The 14,409-nt window shown below is 38.5% G+C and overlaps 7 non-coding genes across 7 annotated transcripts; all 7 read right to left on the reverse strand.

The window, feature by feature from the left end:
* Nucleotides 1-192: 192 nt before the first annotated feature.
* Nucleotides 193-264, reverse strand: LOC137752153 (small nucleolar RNA SNORD113/SNORD114 family). The gene has a single exon (XR_011071064.1). It is a non-coding gene; the product is annotated as a small nucleolar RNA SNORD113/SNORD114 family (small nucleolar RNA).
* An 878-nt stretch (nt 265-1,142) lies between these two features.
* On the reverse strand, nt 1,143-1,214 carry LOC137752545 (small nucleolar RNA SNORD113/SNORD114 family). The gene has a single exon (XR_011071192.1). It is a non-coding gene; the product is annotated as a small nucleolar RNA SNORD113/SNORD114 family (small nucleolar RNA).
* A 7,646-nt stretch (nt 1,215-8,860) lies between these two features.
* LOC137752500 (small nucleolar RNA SNORD113/SNORD114 family) lies at nt 8,861-8,932 on the reverse strand. Its single transcript, XR_011071187.1, has one exon. It is a non-coding gene; the product is annotated as a small nucleolar RNA SNORD113/SNORD114 family (small nucleolar RNA).
* A 1,360-nt stretch (nt 8,933-10,292) lies between these two features.
* On the reverse strand, nt 10,293-10,367 carry LOC137752542 (small nucleolar RNA SNORD113/SNORD114 family). The gene has a single exon (XR_011071191.1). It is a non-coding gene; the product is annotated as a small nucleolar RNA SNORD113/SNORD114 family (small nucleolar RNA).
* A 563-nt stretch (nt 10,368-10,930) lies between these two features.
* LOC137752185 (small nucleolar RNA SNORD113/SNORD114 family) lies at nt 10,931-11,005 on the reverse strand. Its single transcript, XR_011071078.1, has one exon. It is a non-coding gene; the product is annotated as a small nucleolar RNA SNORD113/SNORD114 family (small nucleolar RNA).
* Nucleotides 11,006-11,886: 881 nt separating this feature from the next.
* LOC137752112 (small nucleolar RNA SNORD113/SNORD114 family) lies at nt 11,887-11,958 on the reverse strand. The gene has a single exon (XR_011071052.1). It is a non-coding gene; the product is annotated as a small nucleolar RNA SNORD113/SNORD114 family (small nucleolar RNA).
* A 1,594-nt stretch (nt 11,959-13,552) lies between these two features.
* On the reverse strand, nt 13,553-13,627 carry LOC137752183 (small nucleolar RNA SNORD113/SNORD114 family). Its single transcript, XR_011071077.1, has one exon. It is a non-coding gene; the product is annotated as a small nucleolar RNA SNORD113/SNORD114 family (small nucleolar RNA).
* Nucleotides 13,628-14,409: the final 782 nt, after the last annotated feature.

The raw sequence follows: 14,409 nt of genomic DNA on the forward strand, positions 1-14,409 counted from the left end.
TTTTATTATTGAAAAGCCTTCATATTCATCATTATTTAATTTACAAATTTGTATATTGACTATTTCATTGATCCAATCATAAAAATTTTAAAAATGCATGGTCATAATAACCAAAACAAATATCTTTGTATATTCCTAACCTCTGCCTATAGGATCACTTCAAACAAGACAATGGAATAGATTCCATTTGCATTGGACCTCAGAGTTCCAGACACGTATTCATCGTACACGACTCTTACGCCACGGGTAGTCATCATTGATCCAATACTGACCCTCTTTTCTACATACATTTTTATTTCTTTATTGTATAAATCCCAAATTCACTGATAATTTTAGCATTACAATAAAAAAACCAAGAGTATTGATGTATATGGAATTATTCTTAGTTTAATATATGTCTCATATTAATGCTCAGTTTTCCATATATGCATTAATCAATATAATGGTTTGTAATAACATACTCAACACTGAAATGCAGCTACCTTCTTTACTCATATTCCACATTTCTTAACGATAGAGTGAATGTCTTTAATAAAAAAACAAACTGAAAAAAGAACTTCAACTATTACTCACATTAATCTCCATCCTCCTATTATACAGAGGCAACCACAGATCTGGTGACCATGGATGATTCTAAACCATCTCTAGTGCATTCATTCTGAGTACAAAACACAGAAGATGATGAAAATACTGAGACCAGAAGCCACAGATCTTTGTTTTTGGAATTTCATATACTCACTATTTAATTATTTATTAGTTACTGTTTTTCTATTTATTTTTTACCTTGTTAAAAGAAAAACCTCAATCTTTAGTCTGAAAAAGAATAATTTAATGACTCTTATGTAGGCATGTCTATAGAAACCTGGTCAAGGAGGTGACCCTCACCTATTTATTTAATGGGATTCAGAATTTTCAGTTTTTATTCACAATATCTTTTGCTTCAACAAAGGTGTTCATATGAGAAAAATACTTCACCCTATTTTTCCTTATACATTTATATTTGCTTAATGATTCCATCACAGATCAATTACTAATAACAACTATAACTCTATGAAATCAACAAGAATATGATCTTTTGGTATTCCTGACATCTCCCTATACAAACAATTTTAACAAAGGAAGTAGACTACTTATGCTCTGCATTGGACCTCAGAGTTTCAGACATGTTTTCATCACTCAGGACTATTCTTGGAACGATCATCATACTTGGTCCATGAATAGGTCTCTGTTCTTTGTTCATTTCTATTTGTTTATTGACTGATCAAGTAATCCATTCACAAACATTTTTAGACTCTATTTTCTGCAAAACCCAAAAAGAGCATGATATCCCTACTGTGTAAATAGTTCAATTTCATATCAATGAAACTTTTTTGAATTAGATGCTGTTTTCATTTATTTATTAATCATTTAATGTTTCATCAAATTCTCTATTTCTTATTGAGCTTGGCCATCTACTATTCTGTATGGAAATTGTGAACTTTACCCTTAATACACACAGACACACACACACACACACACACACACACACGCAAACACAGAAATCAACAAAACCATGAGAAAAAATATGATTAAATATTTCTTAATAGATCTTTATTGGAGTATAATTGCTTCACAATACTGTGTTAGTTTCTGTTGCACAACAAAGCAAATCAGCCATATGCATACACATGTCCCTATATCCCCTCCCTCTTGAGCCTCCCTCCCATCCTCCCTACCCCACTCCTCTAGGTCATAGCAAAGCACCGACCTGATCTCCCTGTGCTATGCTGTTGCTTCCCACCAGCCAACTATTTTACATTCAGTAGTGTATATATGTCAATGCTACTCTCACTTCGCCCTCCCACCCCATGTCCACAAGTCCATTTTCTACGTCTACCTCTTTATTCCTGCTCTGCATCTAGGTTCATCAGTACCTTCTTTTTTTTAAGGTCCCGTATATATGCGTTAGCATACGGTATTTGTTTTTCTTTCTGACTTACTTCACTCTGTATGACAGACTCTAGGTCCAGCCACCTCACTACAAACAATTCAATTTCGTTTCTTTTTATGGCTGAGTAATATTCCATTGTTTACATGTGTCACATCTTCTTTATCCATTCATCTGTCGATGGACATTTAAGTTGGTCCCATATCCTGGCTATTATAAATAGTGCTGCAATGAACATTGTGGTATATGTCTCATTTTGAATTATGTTTTTCTCAAGGTATATGCCCAGTAGTGGGATTGCTGGGTGGTATGGTAGTTCTATTTTTAGTTTTTTAAGGAACCTCCATACTGTTTTCCATAGTGGTTGTATCAATTTACATTCCCACCAACAGTGCAGGAGGGTTCCCTTTTCACCATACCCTTACCAGCATTTATTGTTTCCAGATTTTTTGATAATGGCCATTCTGACTGGCATGAGGTGATACCTCATTGTAGTTTTGATTTGCATTTCTCTAATAATTAGTGATGCTGAGCATCTTTTAATGTGCCTGTTGGCCATCTGTATGTCTTCCTTGGTGAAATATCTATTTAGGTCTTCGGCCCATTTTTTTAACTGGATTGTTTTGTTTTGTTTTGTTTTGTTTTGATATTGAGCTCCATGACCTGTTGTATATTTTGGAGATTAATCCTTTGTCTGTTGTTTCATTTGCAAATATTTTCTCCCATTCTGAGGGTTGTCTTTTTGTCTTGTTTATGGTTTCCTTTGCTGTGCAAAAGCTTTTAAGTTTCATTAAGTCCCACTGTTTATTTTTGTTTTTATTTCTGTTACTCTAGGAGGTGGGTAAAAAAGATCTTGCTGTGGTTTATGTCAAAGAGTGTTTTTCCTATGTTTTCCTCTAAGAGTTTTATAGTGTCTGGTCTTACGTTTAAGTCTTTAATCCATTTGGAGTTAATTTTTGTGTATGGTGTTAGGCAGTGTTCTAATTTCATTCTTTTACATTTAGCTGTCCAGTTTTCCAGCACCACTTATTGAAGAGGCTGTCTTTTCTCCATTGTATGTTCTTGCCTCCTTTGTTGTAAATTAGGTGCCCATAGGTGCGTGGGTTTATCTCTGGGCATTCTATCCTATACCATTGATTTATATTTCTGTTTTTGTGCCAGTACCATACTGTCCTGATTACTGTAGCTTTGTGGTATGGTTTGAAGTCAGGGAGCCTCATTCCTCCAACTCCATTTTTCTTTCTCAAGATTGCTTTGGTTATTCAGGGTCTTTTGTGTTTCCATACAAATTGTAAAATTTTTTGTTCTAATTCTGTGAAGAATGCCATTGGTAGTTTGATAAGGATTACATTGACTCTGTAGATTGCTTTGGGTAGTATAGTCATTTTCACAATATTGATTCTTCCAACCAGTTGATCGGAAGATCAATTGATCACCTCCTTAGGCACATTTATTCCTAGGTATATTATTCTTGTTCTTGCAATGGTAAATGGGAGTGTTTTCTTAATTTCTCTTTCTGACTTTTTGTTGGTGGTGTATAGGAATGCCAGAGATTTCTGTGCATTAATTTTGTATCCTGCAACCTTACCAAATTCATTGATTAGTTCTAGTAGTTTTCTGGTGGCATCTTTAGTATTTTCTGTGTATAGTATCATGTCATCAGCAAACAGTGACAGTTTTCCTTCTTCTTTTCCAATTTGTATTCCTTTTATTTCTTTTTCTTCTCTGACTGCTGTGGTTAGGACTTCCAAAACTATGTTGAATAAGAGAGGTGAGAGTGGACATCCTTGTCTTGTTCCTGATCTTAGTGGAAATGCTTTCAGTTTTTCACCACTGAGTATGATGCTTGCTGTGGGTTTGTCACGTTGAGGTAGGTTCCCTCTATGCCCATTTTCTGGAGAATTTTTATCATAAATGGGTGTTGACTTTTGTCAAAAGCTTTTTCTGCATCTATTGAGATGATCATATGGGTTTTATTCCTTATTTTGTTAATGTGGTGTATCACATTGATTGATTTGCATATATTGAAGAATCCTTGCATCCCTGGGATAAATCCCACTTGATCATGGTGTATGATCCTTTTAATATGTTGTTGGATTCTGTTTGATAGTATTTTGTTCAGGATTTTTGCATCTATGTTCATCAGTGATGTTGGTCTATACGTTTCTTTTTTTGTGATATCTTTTTCTGGTTTTGGTAACAGGGTGATGGTGGCTTCGTAGATTGAATTTGGGAGTGTTTCTGCCTCTGCAATTTTTTGGAAGAGTTTGAGAAGGATGGGTGTTAGCTCTTCTCTAAATGTTTGATAGAATTTGCCTGTGAAGCCATCTCGTCCTGGACTTTTGTTTGTTGGAAGATTTTTAATTATGGTTTCAATTTCACTACTATATTGGCATATAGTTGTTTGTAGTAGTCTCTTATAATCCTTTGTATTTCTGCACTGTCGGTTGTGATTTCTCCTTTTTCATTTCTAATTTTATTGATTTGCATCCTCTCCCTTTTTTTCTTGATGAGTCTGGCTAGGGGTTTATCAATTTTGATTATCTTCTCAAAGAACCAGCTTTTAGTTTTATTGATCTCTGCTATTGTTTTATTCATTTCTATTTCATTTATTCCTGCTCTGATCTTTATGATTTCTTTCCTTCTACTGACTTTGGATTTTCTTTGTTTTCTTTCTCTAGTTGTTTTAAATGTAGAGTTAGATTGTTTATTTGAAATTTTTCTTGTTTCTTGAGGTAGGCTTGTATTGCTCTAAACTTCCCTCTTAGAACTGCTTTTGCTGCGACCCATAGGTTTTGGGTCGTTGTGTTTTCATTGTCATTTGTTTCTATGTATTTTTTTATTTCTTCTTTGATTTCTTCAGTGATCTTTTGGTTATTAAGTAGCACACTGTTTAGCCTCCACGTATTTGTGTTTTTTACAGTTTTTTTCCTGTAATTGATTTCCAGTCTTATAGCTTTGTGGTCAGAAAAGATGCTTGATATGATTTCAATTTTCTTAAATTTTCCAAGGCTTCATTTGTGACCCAAGATGTGATCTATCCTGGAGAATGTTCCATGTGCACTTGAGAAGAAAGTGTATTCTGCCACTTTTGGGTGGAATGTTCTATAAATATCAATTAGATCTATCTGGTCTGTGTGTCATTTAAAGCTTGTGTTTCCTTATTTATTTTCTGTTTGGATGATCTGTCCATTGATGTAAGTGGGGTGCTAAAGTCCTCTACTGTTATTGTGTTACTGTCGATTTCTCTTTCATGGTTGTTAGCATTTGCCTTACGTATTGAGGTGCTCCTATGTTGGGTGCATAAATATTTATAATTGTTATATCTTCTTCTTGGATTGATCCTTTGATCATTATGTAGTGTCCCTCCATATCTCTTGTAAGAGTCTTTATTTTAAAGTCTATTTTATCTGATACGAGTATTGCTACTCCAGCTTTCTTTTGATTTCCATTTGCATGAAATATCTTTTTTCCATCCCTTCACTTTCTGTATGTGTATGTGTCTTTCTGTGTCTGTATGTGTCACTAGGTCTAAAGTGGGTCTCTTGTAGACAGCATATATAAGGATCTTGTTTTTGTATCCATTCAGCCAGCCTGTGTCTTTTGGTTGGAGCTTTTAATCCATCTACATTCAAGGTGATTACTGATATGTATATTCTTATCACCATTTTCTTAATTAATTTGGGCTTGTTTTTGTGGGTCTTTTTCTTCCTTTGTGTTTCCCACTTAGAGAAGTTCCTTTACATTTGCTGTAAAGATGGTTTGCTCGTGCTGAATTCTCATAGCTTTTGCTTGTCTGTAAAGCTTTTGATTTCTCCATTGAATCTGAATGAGATCCTTGCGGGGTAGAGTAATCTTGGTTGTACGTTTCCCCTTTCATCATTTTAAATATGTCCTGCCACTCCCTTCTGGCTTGCAGAGTTTCTGCTGAAAGATCACCTGTTAACCTTATGGGGATTCCTTTGTATGTTATTTTTTGTTTTTCCCTTGCTGCTTTTAATATTTTTTCTTTGAATTTAATATTTGTTAGTTTGATTAACATGTGTCTTGGTGTGTTTTCCCTAGGGTTTATCCTGTATGGGACTCTCTGTGCTTCCTGGACTTGGGTGACTATTTCCTTTCCCATGTTAGGGAAGTTTTCAAGTATAATCTCTTCAAATATTTTCTCAGACCATTTCTTTTTCTCTTCTTCTTCTGGGACCCCTATGATTCGAATGTTGGTACATTTAGTGTTGTCCCAGAGGTCTCTGAGATTGTCTTCAATTCTTTTCATTCTTTTTTCTTTATTCTGCTCCTCGGCAGTTATTTCCACCATTTTGTCTTCCAGCTCACTTATTCGTTCTTCTGCCTCAGTTATTCTGTTATTGATTCCTTCTAGTGTATTTTTCATTTCAGTTATTGTGCTGTTCATCTCTGTTTCTTCTTTAGTTCTTCTAGATCTTTGTTAAACATTTTTTGTATTTTCTCAATCCATGCCTCCATTCTACTTCTGAGATTCTGGATCATCTTTACTATCATTACTCTGAATTCTTTTTCAGGTACATTGCCTATTTCCTCTTCATTTATTTGGTCTTGTAGGTTTTCACCTTGCTCCTTCATCTGTGACATATTTTTTGCCATCTCTCTTTTTTTTTTTTTTTTTTATGAGTGGGATTGTTTCCTGTCTTACTGTTTGTTTGGTCTGAGGCTTCCAACACTGGAGTTTGTAGGCTATTGGGTAGAGATGGGTCTTGGTGCTGAGATGAGGAACTCCGTGAGACCTCACTCCGATGAATATTCCTTGGGGTTTGAGGTTCTCTGTTAGTCCAGTGGTTTGGACTCAGAGCTCCCACCACAGAAGCTTCAGTCTGACACCTGGCTTGTGAACCAAGATCCTGCAAGCTGCCTGGGGCAGCAAAAAAAAAAAAAAAGAACAATAACAAAGTAAAAAATAAAATTAGACTAGGAAACTAACAGATGTGTTAGAAAGAACATAAAAATAAAAATATAGATGAGGGGCTTCCCTGGTGGCTCAGTGGTTAAGAACCCACCTGCCAATGCAGGGGACACGGGTTCGAGCCCTGGTCCGGGAAGATCCCACATGCCATGGAGCAACTAAGCCCATGCGCCACAACTACTGAGCCTGCGCTCTACAGCCTGTGAGCCACAACTACTAAGCCCACATGCCACAACTACTGAAGCCCATGCACCTAGAGCCCGTGCTCCGCAACAAGAGAAGCCACCACAATGAGAAGCCCGTGCACCGCAACAAAGAGTAGCCCCCGCTCGCCACAACTAGAGAAAGCCTGTGCGCAGCAACGAAGACCCAACACAGCCAAAAATAAAAACAAATAAATTTATTTAAAAATATATATATATATATAGATGAATCAACAACCAGAAGGTACATCAGTACCACAGTAGTAAAGGAGGAGGGAAAAGAAAAAAAAGGGGGGGGGAAGGCCTTCGTTTTGGAGGGTGGGACCTAAGCAAGGGTGAGGTTTGGGCAGTGGGTGGGGCCTATGCTCAGGACCCACAGGGCTGGAAAAGGTCCTGGGGGTTGTGGGTGGTGGGGCTTAGGCTCAAGGAACAGAAGGGGCCCAGGCATGCCCCCCCACCCCTAGTCTCAGAAGGCAGGGGACCTCACCTGGGAGCCCAGCAGGCTTCTTGGGCTCGAGTGGGTGGGGCAAATGCCCTCCTCTCCTCTCCTGCTCCTCCCATCTGCAAGGATCCCTCCCTCCTGCCTCTCCTGATCTCCCCATCCTCTCTCCTGTGCCCCCAAGGACCTATGCAGCCTAGAGGGGGCTTTGGAGGGCAGGGGATCGGCCTGGGAGCTCAGCAGGCTCCCCAGTCCCCAGTGGGTGGGGCAATTGCCCTCTGCTCCTCTCCTGCTCCTCCCAGAGGGCCTCTCTCACCTGCCTCTCCTGTTTTATGCTCGGCCTCCTTCTCATGTCCCCAAGGACCCACACAACCTGGAGAGGGCTTTGGAGTGTAGGGGACTGGCCTGGGAGCTCAGCAGGCTCTCCAGGCCAAGTGGGCAGGTCAATGGACCTCTGCTCCTCTCCCGCTCCTCCTGGATGGCTCCTCCTGCCTGCCTCTCCTGATCTCCCCAGCCTCCCTCTTATGCCCCCAGGACCCACGCAGCCTGGATGGGGCGTTGGAGCCGGGGTACTGGCTTGGGAGCTCAGCAGCCTCCCCGGCCAAGTGGGCCAAGCGATTGCCCTCCGCTCCTCTCCCACTCTTCCTGGAGAGTCCCTCCCGCCTGCCTCTCCTGATCTCCCTGGCCTCAGGGACGCTGATCCTGTCTGGACTCCACTTCTCCTCCCCCTTCAGTCCCCCTACATCCTACTGGTTCACTTTGGGGTTCCTCCCGTCTCCTTGGGCGTCAGAGTCCCCCCCAGCGGCCGGCAGGCACCCTAGTTGTGGGGAGACGCTAACTCTGTGTCTTCCCACACTGCCATCTTGACTCTGCCTCCCATGATTAAATATTTTTTAATGAAAAACAATCACCTGAACCAAGACAAGAAATTTGACTATTACTGACATTGGCCTTTCTACTTCTAACACAGAGATTCAGTCATGAGGCACATCACCATGGAATAAGGCTTAATTACAATTTTAACACTCTATAGATTGAAAATACAACAAACACATGAAATAGATAATGTCTCTAGAAAATTCTCATATCATTATATCTCTCTCATATTTATTATCAGGTTTCATACATGCATTAATCAATAGAAACCTTCATATCAATTACTTGTTTATCAATAGGATAAAAATAGCCATCTTTAATTATATTCCAAACACACTATTAGCATAGTAATTACTCTTAGAAAACAGAGCAAAAGAAAGCCTAAGAATTAACTGATGCTAACACTGGTCTCCTGGCTCCTAAAAAAAGATGCCACCCAAGGCAGATGCCCAAAGAAAAATCCTTAGATTAGCTTTGAATAGGACATCAAAGTCACAGACACAAATTCAACTTTCATGACCCATAAGCCACCAGGAGTAATCAGCCATACAGTGTTAACTTCTGTGACCTCAAGTATTTGGACATTGTTTATTGAATAATTCAATACATCACAAAATAATTGAAAGTGCTATTAAACACAAAACCTAAGGAGAGTCATGATATCCCTATTCTGTAAATAGTTCATTCTCACAGCAATGAATCTCTTCTGTGAATTACGATGCTGCTTTTGTATTTTTTTTTTTCAGCTACGTAGTAATCAACTAATGCTTGAAAAATGCAACATTTAAAACTTGAGCTGCGTTGGCCTTATGTTATCCTATAGGGATCTTCCTAAAAATAAACTGAGTGTACACTCAGAGGAAGGAAAAATACTGAAGGAAGACAAGAAATTAGATTATTGATCACATGGGTTCCTGCAGTTATATGATGCATCGCCATGGAATCGATCTATTATGGCCATTCCTTCTCTTTGTTTATTACTACATTGTTTACTGATTGAAGAAATAAATCTCTCATAAATATTGAAAAACCTATTAATCACAAAACTTAAGGGCAGTCATGATATCCCTCTTATCAAAACAGTTCATTCTCACAGCAGTGAATCTCTCCCGTAAATCATGATGCTGGTTTTCTGTTGATTTGTTTTGTCTTGTTTTGATTTGTTTGTTTTTTCCATCAGGGCAGTAATCAATTAATGTTTCACAAAATGTAACATTTATCACTGAGCTGCATTGCCCTTGCTTTTCCTGTATGTATCTCTCCAATAATACACTCAATGCACACACAGAGGGACAAAGAAATAACGGAAACCATGACATGAAATTTATTACCCACATGGGTTCCAGCAATCATAAGGTGCATCACCATGGAATATTGATAGCTTAATCAGCTTGAATGTGTCCACTTTAATCAGTAGAAAGCACAGTCAATGAAACAAAACAGAGAAAGAAAAAGGAAACTTTATGGACATTGATGCTTTCTTTCCAAATTTAGAGTTCTCAATATTCACGAATTGATCACTCTTTCATAATGCAGAGATTTTTCTTCTTCTACAATCAAAAATACCCTCAAACTTGAGAGTGCCCCAGAACAATAAAATTGACTCTTAATTATTCACATCTAAATGATGCTTGGCCAAACAGTTGGCCCCTAGGTCCACTTGTTATTAACGGTCATAACTGATGGAAATATTTAGGATTGCTTCTTGCCAAACCCCATGTGTCCACAGTAGGCAATAATGGACCTTTTCTTCTTAATCTACTATTTATATATTTTGAAGTGTTCTATCACTGATCGATTAATAGTATGAAATATAAATTGAGTAACACAAAATAGGAGCATGATTTTATATATTCCGAACATCTGTCCAAGGGAAGAAATCAATGTAGAAAACAAAGTATGTATCCTTTCTTGGACCTCAGGATTCCAGATACTTATAGTTCCTTGGCCATGCCTCATCCTCTACCCAACGTCATCGTTGGTCCCCTTGGGTCCAATTTTAGTTCATTCATTGATACATCACTATCAATTAAATCATTACATCATTGATATTAATGAAAGAAAGACACGAAAAACCAAAAGCCAAGAACAGTATACCCATGAATATCCCTAATTTCTCTCCAATCTCTATCACCATACATGAGATCTCTTTCCTTAATGCATTTCCAGGATCTAGATGATCACTTCATCAGCATAAGCTATCATGTCTTATTTTTAAATGGGTCATATCATCAACCCTTTAATATATATCAATGACTTTTGAGAATACAATGAAAACACTTAAACCAGTTCCCAAACCAAGGCAGAAACCCTGGCCATAACTCACCTGGGTCTCTGTCCCATAGCAACCTGAGAAGGAGAACCTTGATCACAATGGAGGCCAAAATCACCTTGAGCTTCTATTCTGAAAAGTACCAAACAGAGAAGGTGTCGACTGAGATTGAGACTTTCTCTCCATAGATAGGCAGATTTGTTGATTGATGCTTTCTTTGGCTCAATTAGCATAACCAATGAAAAAGCATGAAGAGAAAGACCACATTTCTTTTGTATTGGACCTCAGAGTTCCAGACACGTATTATTCATAATCAGTGACTCATACGCTGGCATTTATCATCATCAATCCAGAAAAGATGACCTTCTCTTCATTCTGTATGTTTCACTGATGCATGCGTTAATTCACTAATGCCAGTTATGACCCTCTAGGGTTCGCAAAACACAGCGAGGCCTTAATATCACTCACCTGTCTCTAGAACCATTCTCACATCATCATATCTCTCTCATATTTATTATCTGGTTTTTGCTTCACAAGAGTTCCTGTTTATCAATGGGATAAAGAGTCCCTCCTTTAATTTTCTTTAACCCATTTTGTTAGCATAGCTGTTACTATTAGTGAAAACACCCACCCCCGGATTAGGAACTAGATGATGCCTACATGGGTCTCCTGGCTCCTATGACCAAGATGCCATCCTACGCTGGCGCTCAAAGAATAATCCTCCTGAAGTCCAGTGCGTCCAACCTGAGGAGTATAAAGCAAAGCAGAAGATAAAAATGGTGGAGACACTCTCCACTCATCACTGCTTCCAAATTCACGTCGTTATTTAGGCAATACCTAATGTAGCAGATGTGTGAAATCTGTTAAAAAGAAACCACTTCAATCTTGCTGCTGTGCCAGAATATGAGGGCTGTCTACCAATTCTCCTGGTCCCCTCCTCCTTACCCTATGTGGTAACAGTTATGTGCCATGGCTTTCCAATTGAAACTCAGGCTTCCCTTGACATATTAATGGTATATCTCATTTCCACACATATATCCGTGAATAGAAATCGTTTTCCATCATTTTTCTTTATTTTAATTCATATATTTATGAAGAGGGTCTCAGTTTTTCATTTGCATGGAAAAAATGAAAAGGCATGAACACAAAGACTGCAAAGGAGCCCCTCATTCATTCCTGACCTCAGCCCCTAGGGTCACTTCCAATAGGACAATGGACTAGATTCCATTTGCATCGGACCTCAGAGTTCCAGACACGTATTCATCATACGCGACTCAGACGCCACCAGTAGTCATCATCGATCCAATATTGTCCCTCCTTCTCTTCATGTATTTCTACATTGTGTACTGATTAAGGCAATAAATCTCTCATAAATACTGAAAAGCCTATTAATCACAAAACCCAAGGGCAGTCATGATTTCCCTCCTCTCTCCATAGTTCATTCTCACAGCAGTGTGTCTCTCCTGTAAAGCACGATGCTGATTTTGTGTTGTTTTGTCTTGGTTTGTTTTGTTTTATTTTATTTTTTTCATTGGGGCAGTAATCAATTAATGTTTCATAAAATGTAACATTTATCACTGAACTGCACTGGCCTTTTGTTTTCCTATATGAATATCTCGAATAATACCCTGAATGCACACCCAGGCAGACAAAAAAAAAAACAAAACAGAAACCATGACAAGAAATTTGCTTATTACTCACATGGGTTCCTGCAATCATAAGGTGCATCACCATGGAATACTGATAGCTTGCTCAGCTCGAATGTGTCCATTTTAATCAATAAAAGCACAGTCGATGAAACAAAAGAGAGAGAGAGAAAGGAAACTTATGAACATTGATGCTTTCTTTCCACATTTAATGTTCTCAGTCATGAGGAATTGACCACTCTTTCATAACGAAGAGATGTTTTTTTCTACAAAAAATAATACCCTCAAACTTGAGAGTGGCCAAGAACAATAAAATTGACTCAATTATTCACATCTACATGACTCTTGGCCAAACATTTGACCTCCTAGGTCCAATTGTAATTAAGGGGCATAAGGGGTGGAAATCTTTAGGATTACTTCTTGCTGGCCCACATGTGTCCACATTTGGCAATAACTGACCATTTCTTCTTAATCTACTATTTACATATTTTGAAGGGTTCTATCATTGATCGATTAATAGTATTAAATATAAATTTAGTAAACCAAACTAAGAGCATGACTTTATATATTCTGAACATCTGTCCATAGGAAGAAATCAATGTAGAAAAGAGAGTACGTATCCTTCTTGGCCCTCAGGCTTCCAGATACATATGGTTCTTTGCCCATGCCTCATCCTCTACCCACCTTGTTTGTTGGTCCTCTTCAGTTCAATTTTAGTTCGTTCATTGATATATCTCTATCAATTAAATCATTATATCATTGATACTAATGAAAGAAAGACACGAATATCCAAAACCCAAGAACAAGACCTGCAAATATCCTTACGTTCTCTCCAATCACTATCACCATACATGAGATCACTTTCCTTAATGAATTTCCAGGATCTAGATGATCACTTCATCAGCATAAGCTCTCATGGCTTATTTTTCAACAGGCATCATCAACCCTTTGATATATATCAATGACTTTTGAGAATACAGTGAAAACACTTAAACCAATTCCCCAAACAGGAAACCTGGCCATAACTCACCTGGGTCTCTGTCCCATAGCAACCTGAAAAGGAGGACCTTGATCACAATGGAGGCTGAAATCACCTTGAGCTTCTATTCTGAAAAGTACCAAACAGAGAAGGTGATCACCGAGATTGAGACTTTCTCTCCATAGATTCGCAGATTTGTTGACTGATGCTTTCACAGGCTCAATTAGCATAACCAAAGAAAACACATGAGAAGAAAGACTACATTTCTTTTGTATTGGACCTCAGAGTTCCAGACACGTATTATTCGTCATCGATGACTCATACGCTGGCATTTCTCATCATCGATCCAGAAGAGATGACTTTCTCTTATTCTATATGTTTCACTGATTCATGCGTCAATTCGCTAAGGCCAATTTTGACATTCTAGGGTTTGCAAAACACACCGAGGCCTCGATATCTCTCACCTGTCTCTAGAACTATTCTTACATCATTATATCTCTCTCATATTTGTTACGGGTTTTTGCTTCACAACAGTTCCTTGTTTATCAATGGGATAAAGAGTCCCTCCTTTAATTTTCTTTAACCCATTTTGTTAGCATAGCCATTACTATTAGTGAAAACACCCACCCCCGGATTAGGAACTAGATGATGCCTACATGGGTCTCCCGGCTCCTATGACCAAGATGCCATCCTACACTGGCGCTCAAAGAATAACCCTCCTGAGGTCCAGTGCGTCCAGCCTGAGGAGTATAAAGCAAAGCAGAAGATAAAAATGGTGGAGACACTCTCCACTCATCACTGCTTCCAAATTCACATCGTTATTTAGGCAATACCTAATGTAGCAGATGTGTGAAATCTGTTAAAAAGAAACCACTTCAATCTTGCTGCTGTGCCAGAATATGAGGGCTGTCTACCGATTCTCCTGGCCCCCTCCTCCTTACCCTAAGTGGTAACAGTTATGTGCCATGGCTTTCCAATTGAAACTCAGGCTTCCCTTGACATATTAATGGTAGAGCTCATCTCCACCCATATTTCCATGATTGGAAATTGTTTTCCACCATTCATCTTTATTTTTATTCATATATTTATGAAGAGAGCCTCAGTTTTTCAATTGTACGAACAGAATGAAAA

This window comes from Eschrichtius robustus, chromosome 1, assembly GCF_028021215.1.
Source record: "Eschrichtius robustus isolate mEscRob2 chromosome 1, mEscRob2.pri, whole genome shotgun sequence".
NCBI classification, from domain to species: Eukaryota; Metazoa; Chordata; class Mammalia; order Artiodactyla; family Eschrichtiidae; genus Eschrichtius; species Eschrichtius robustus.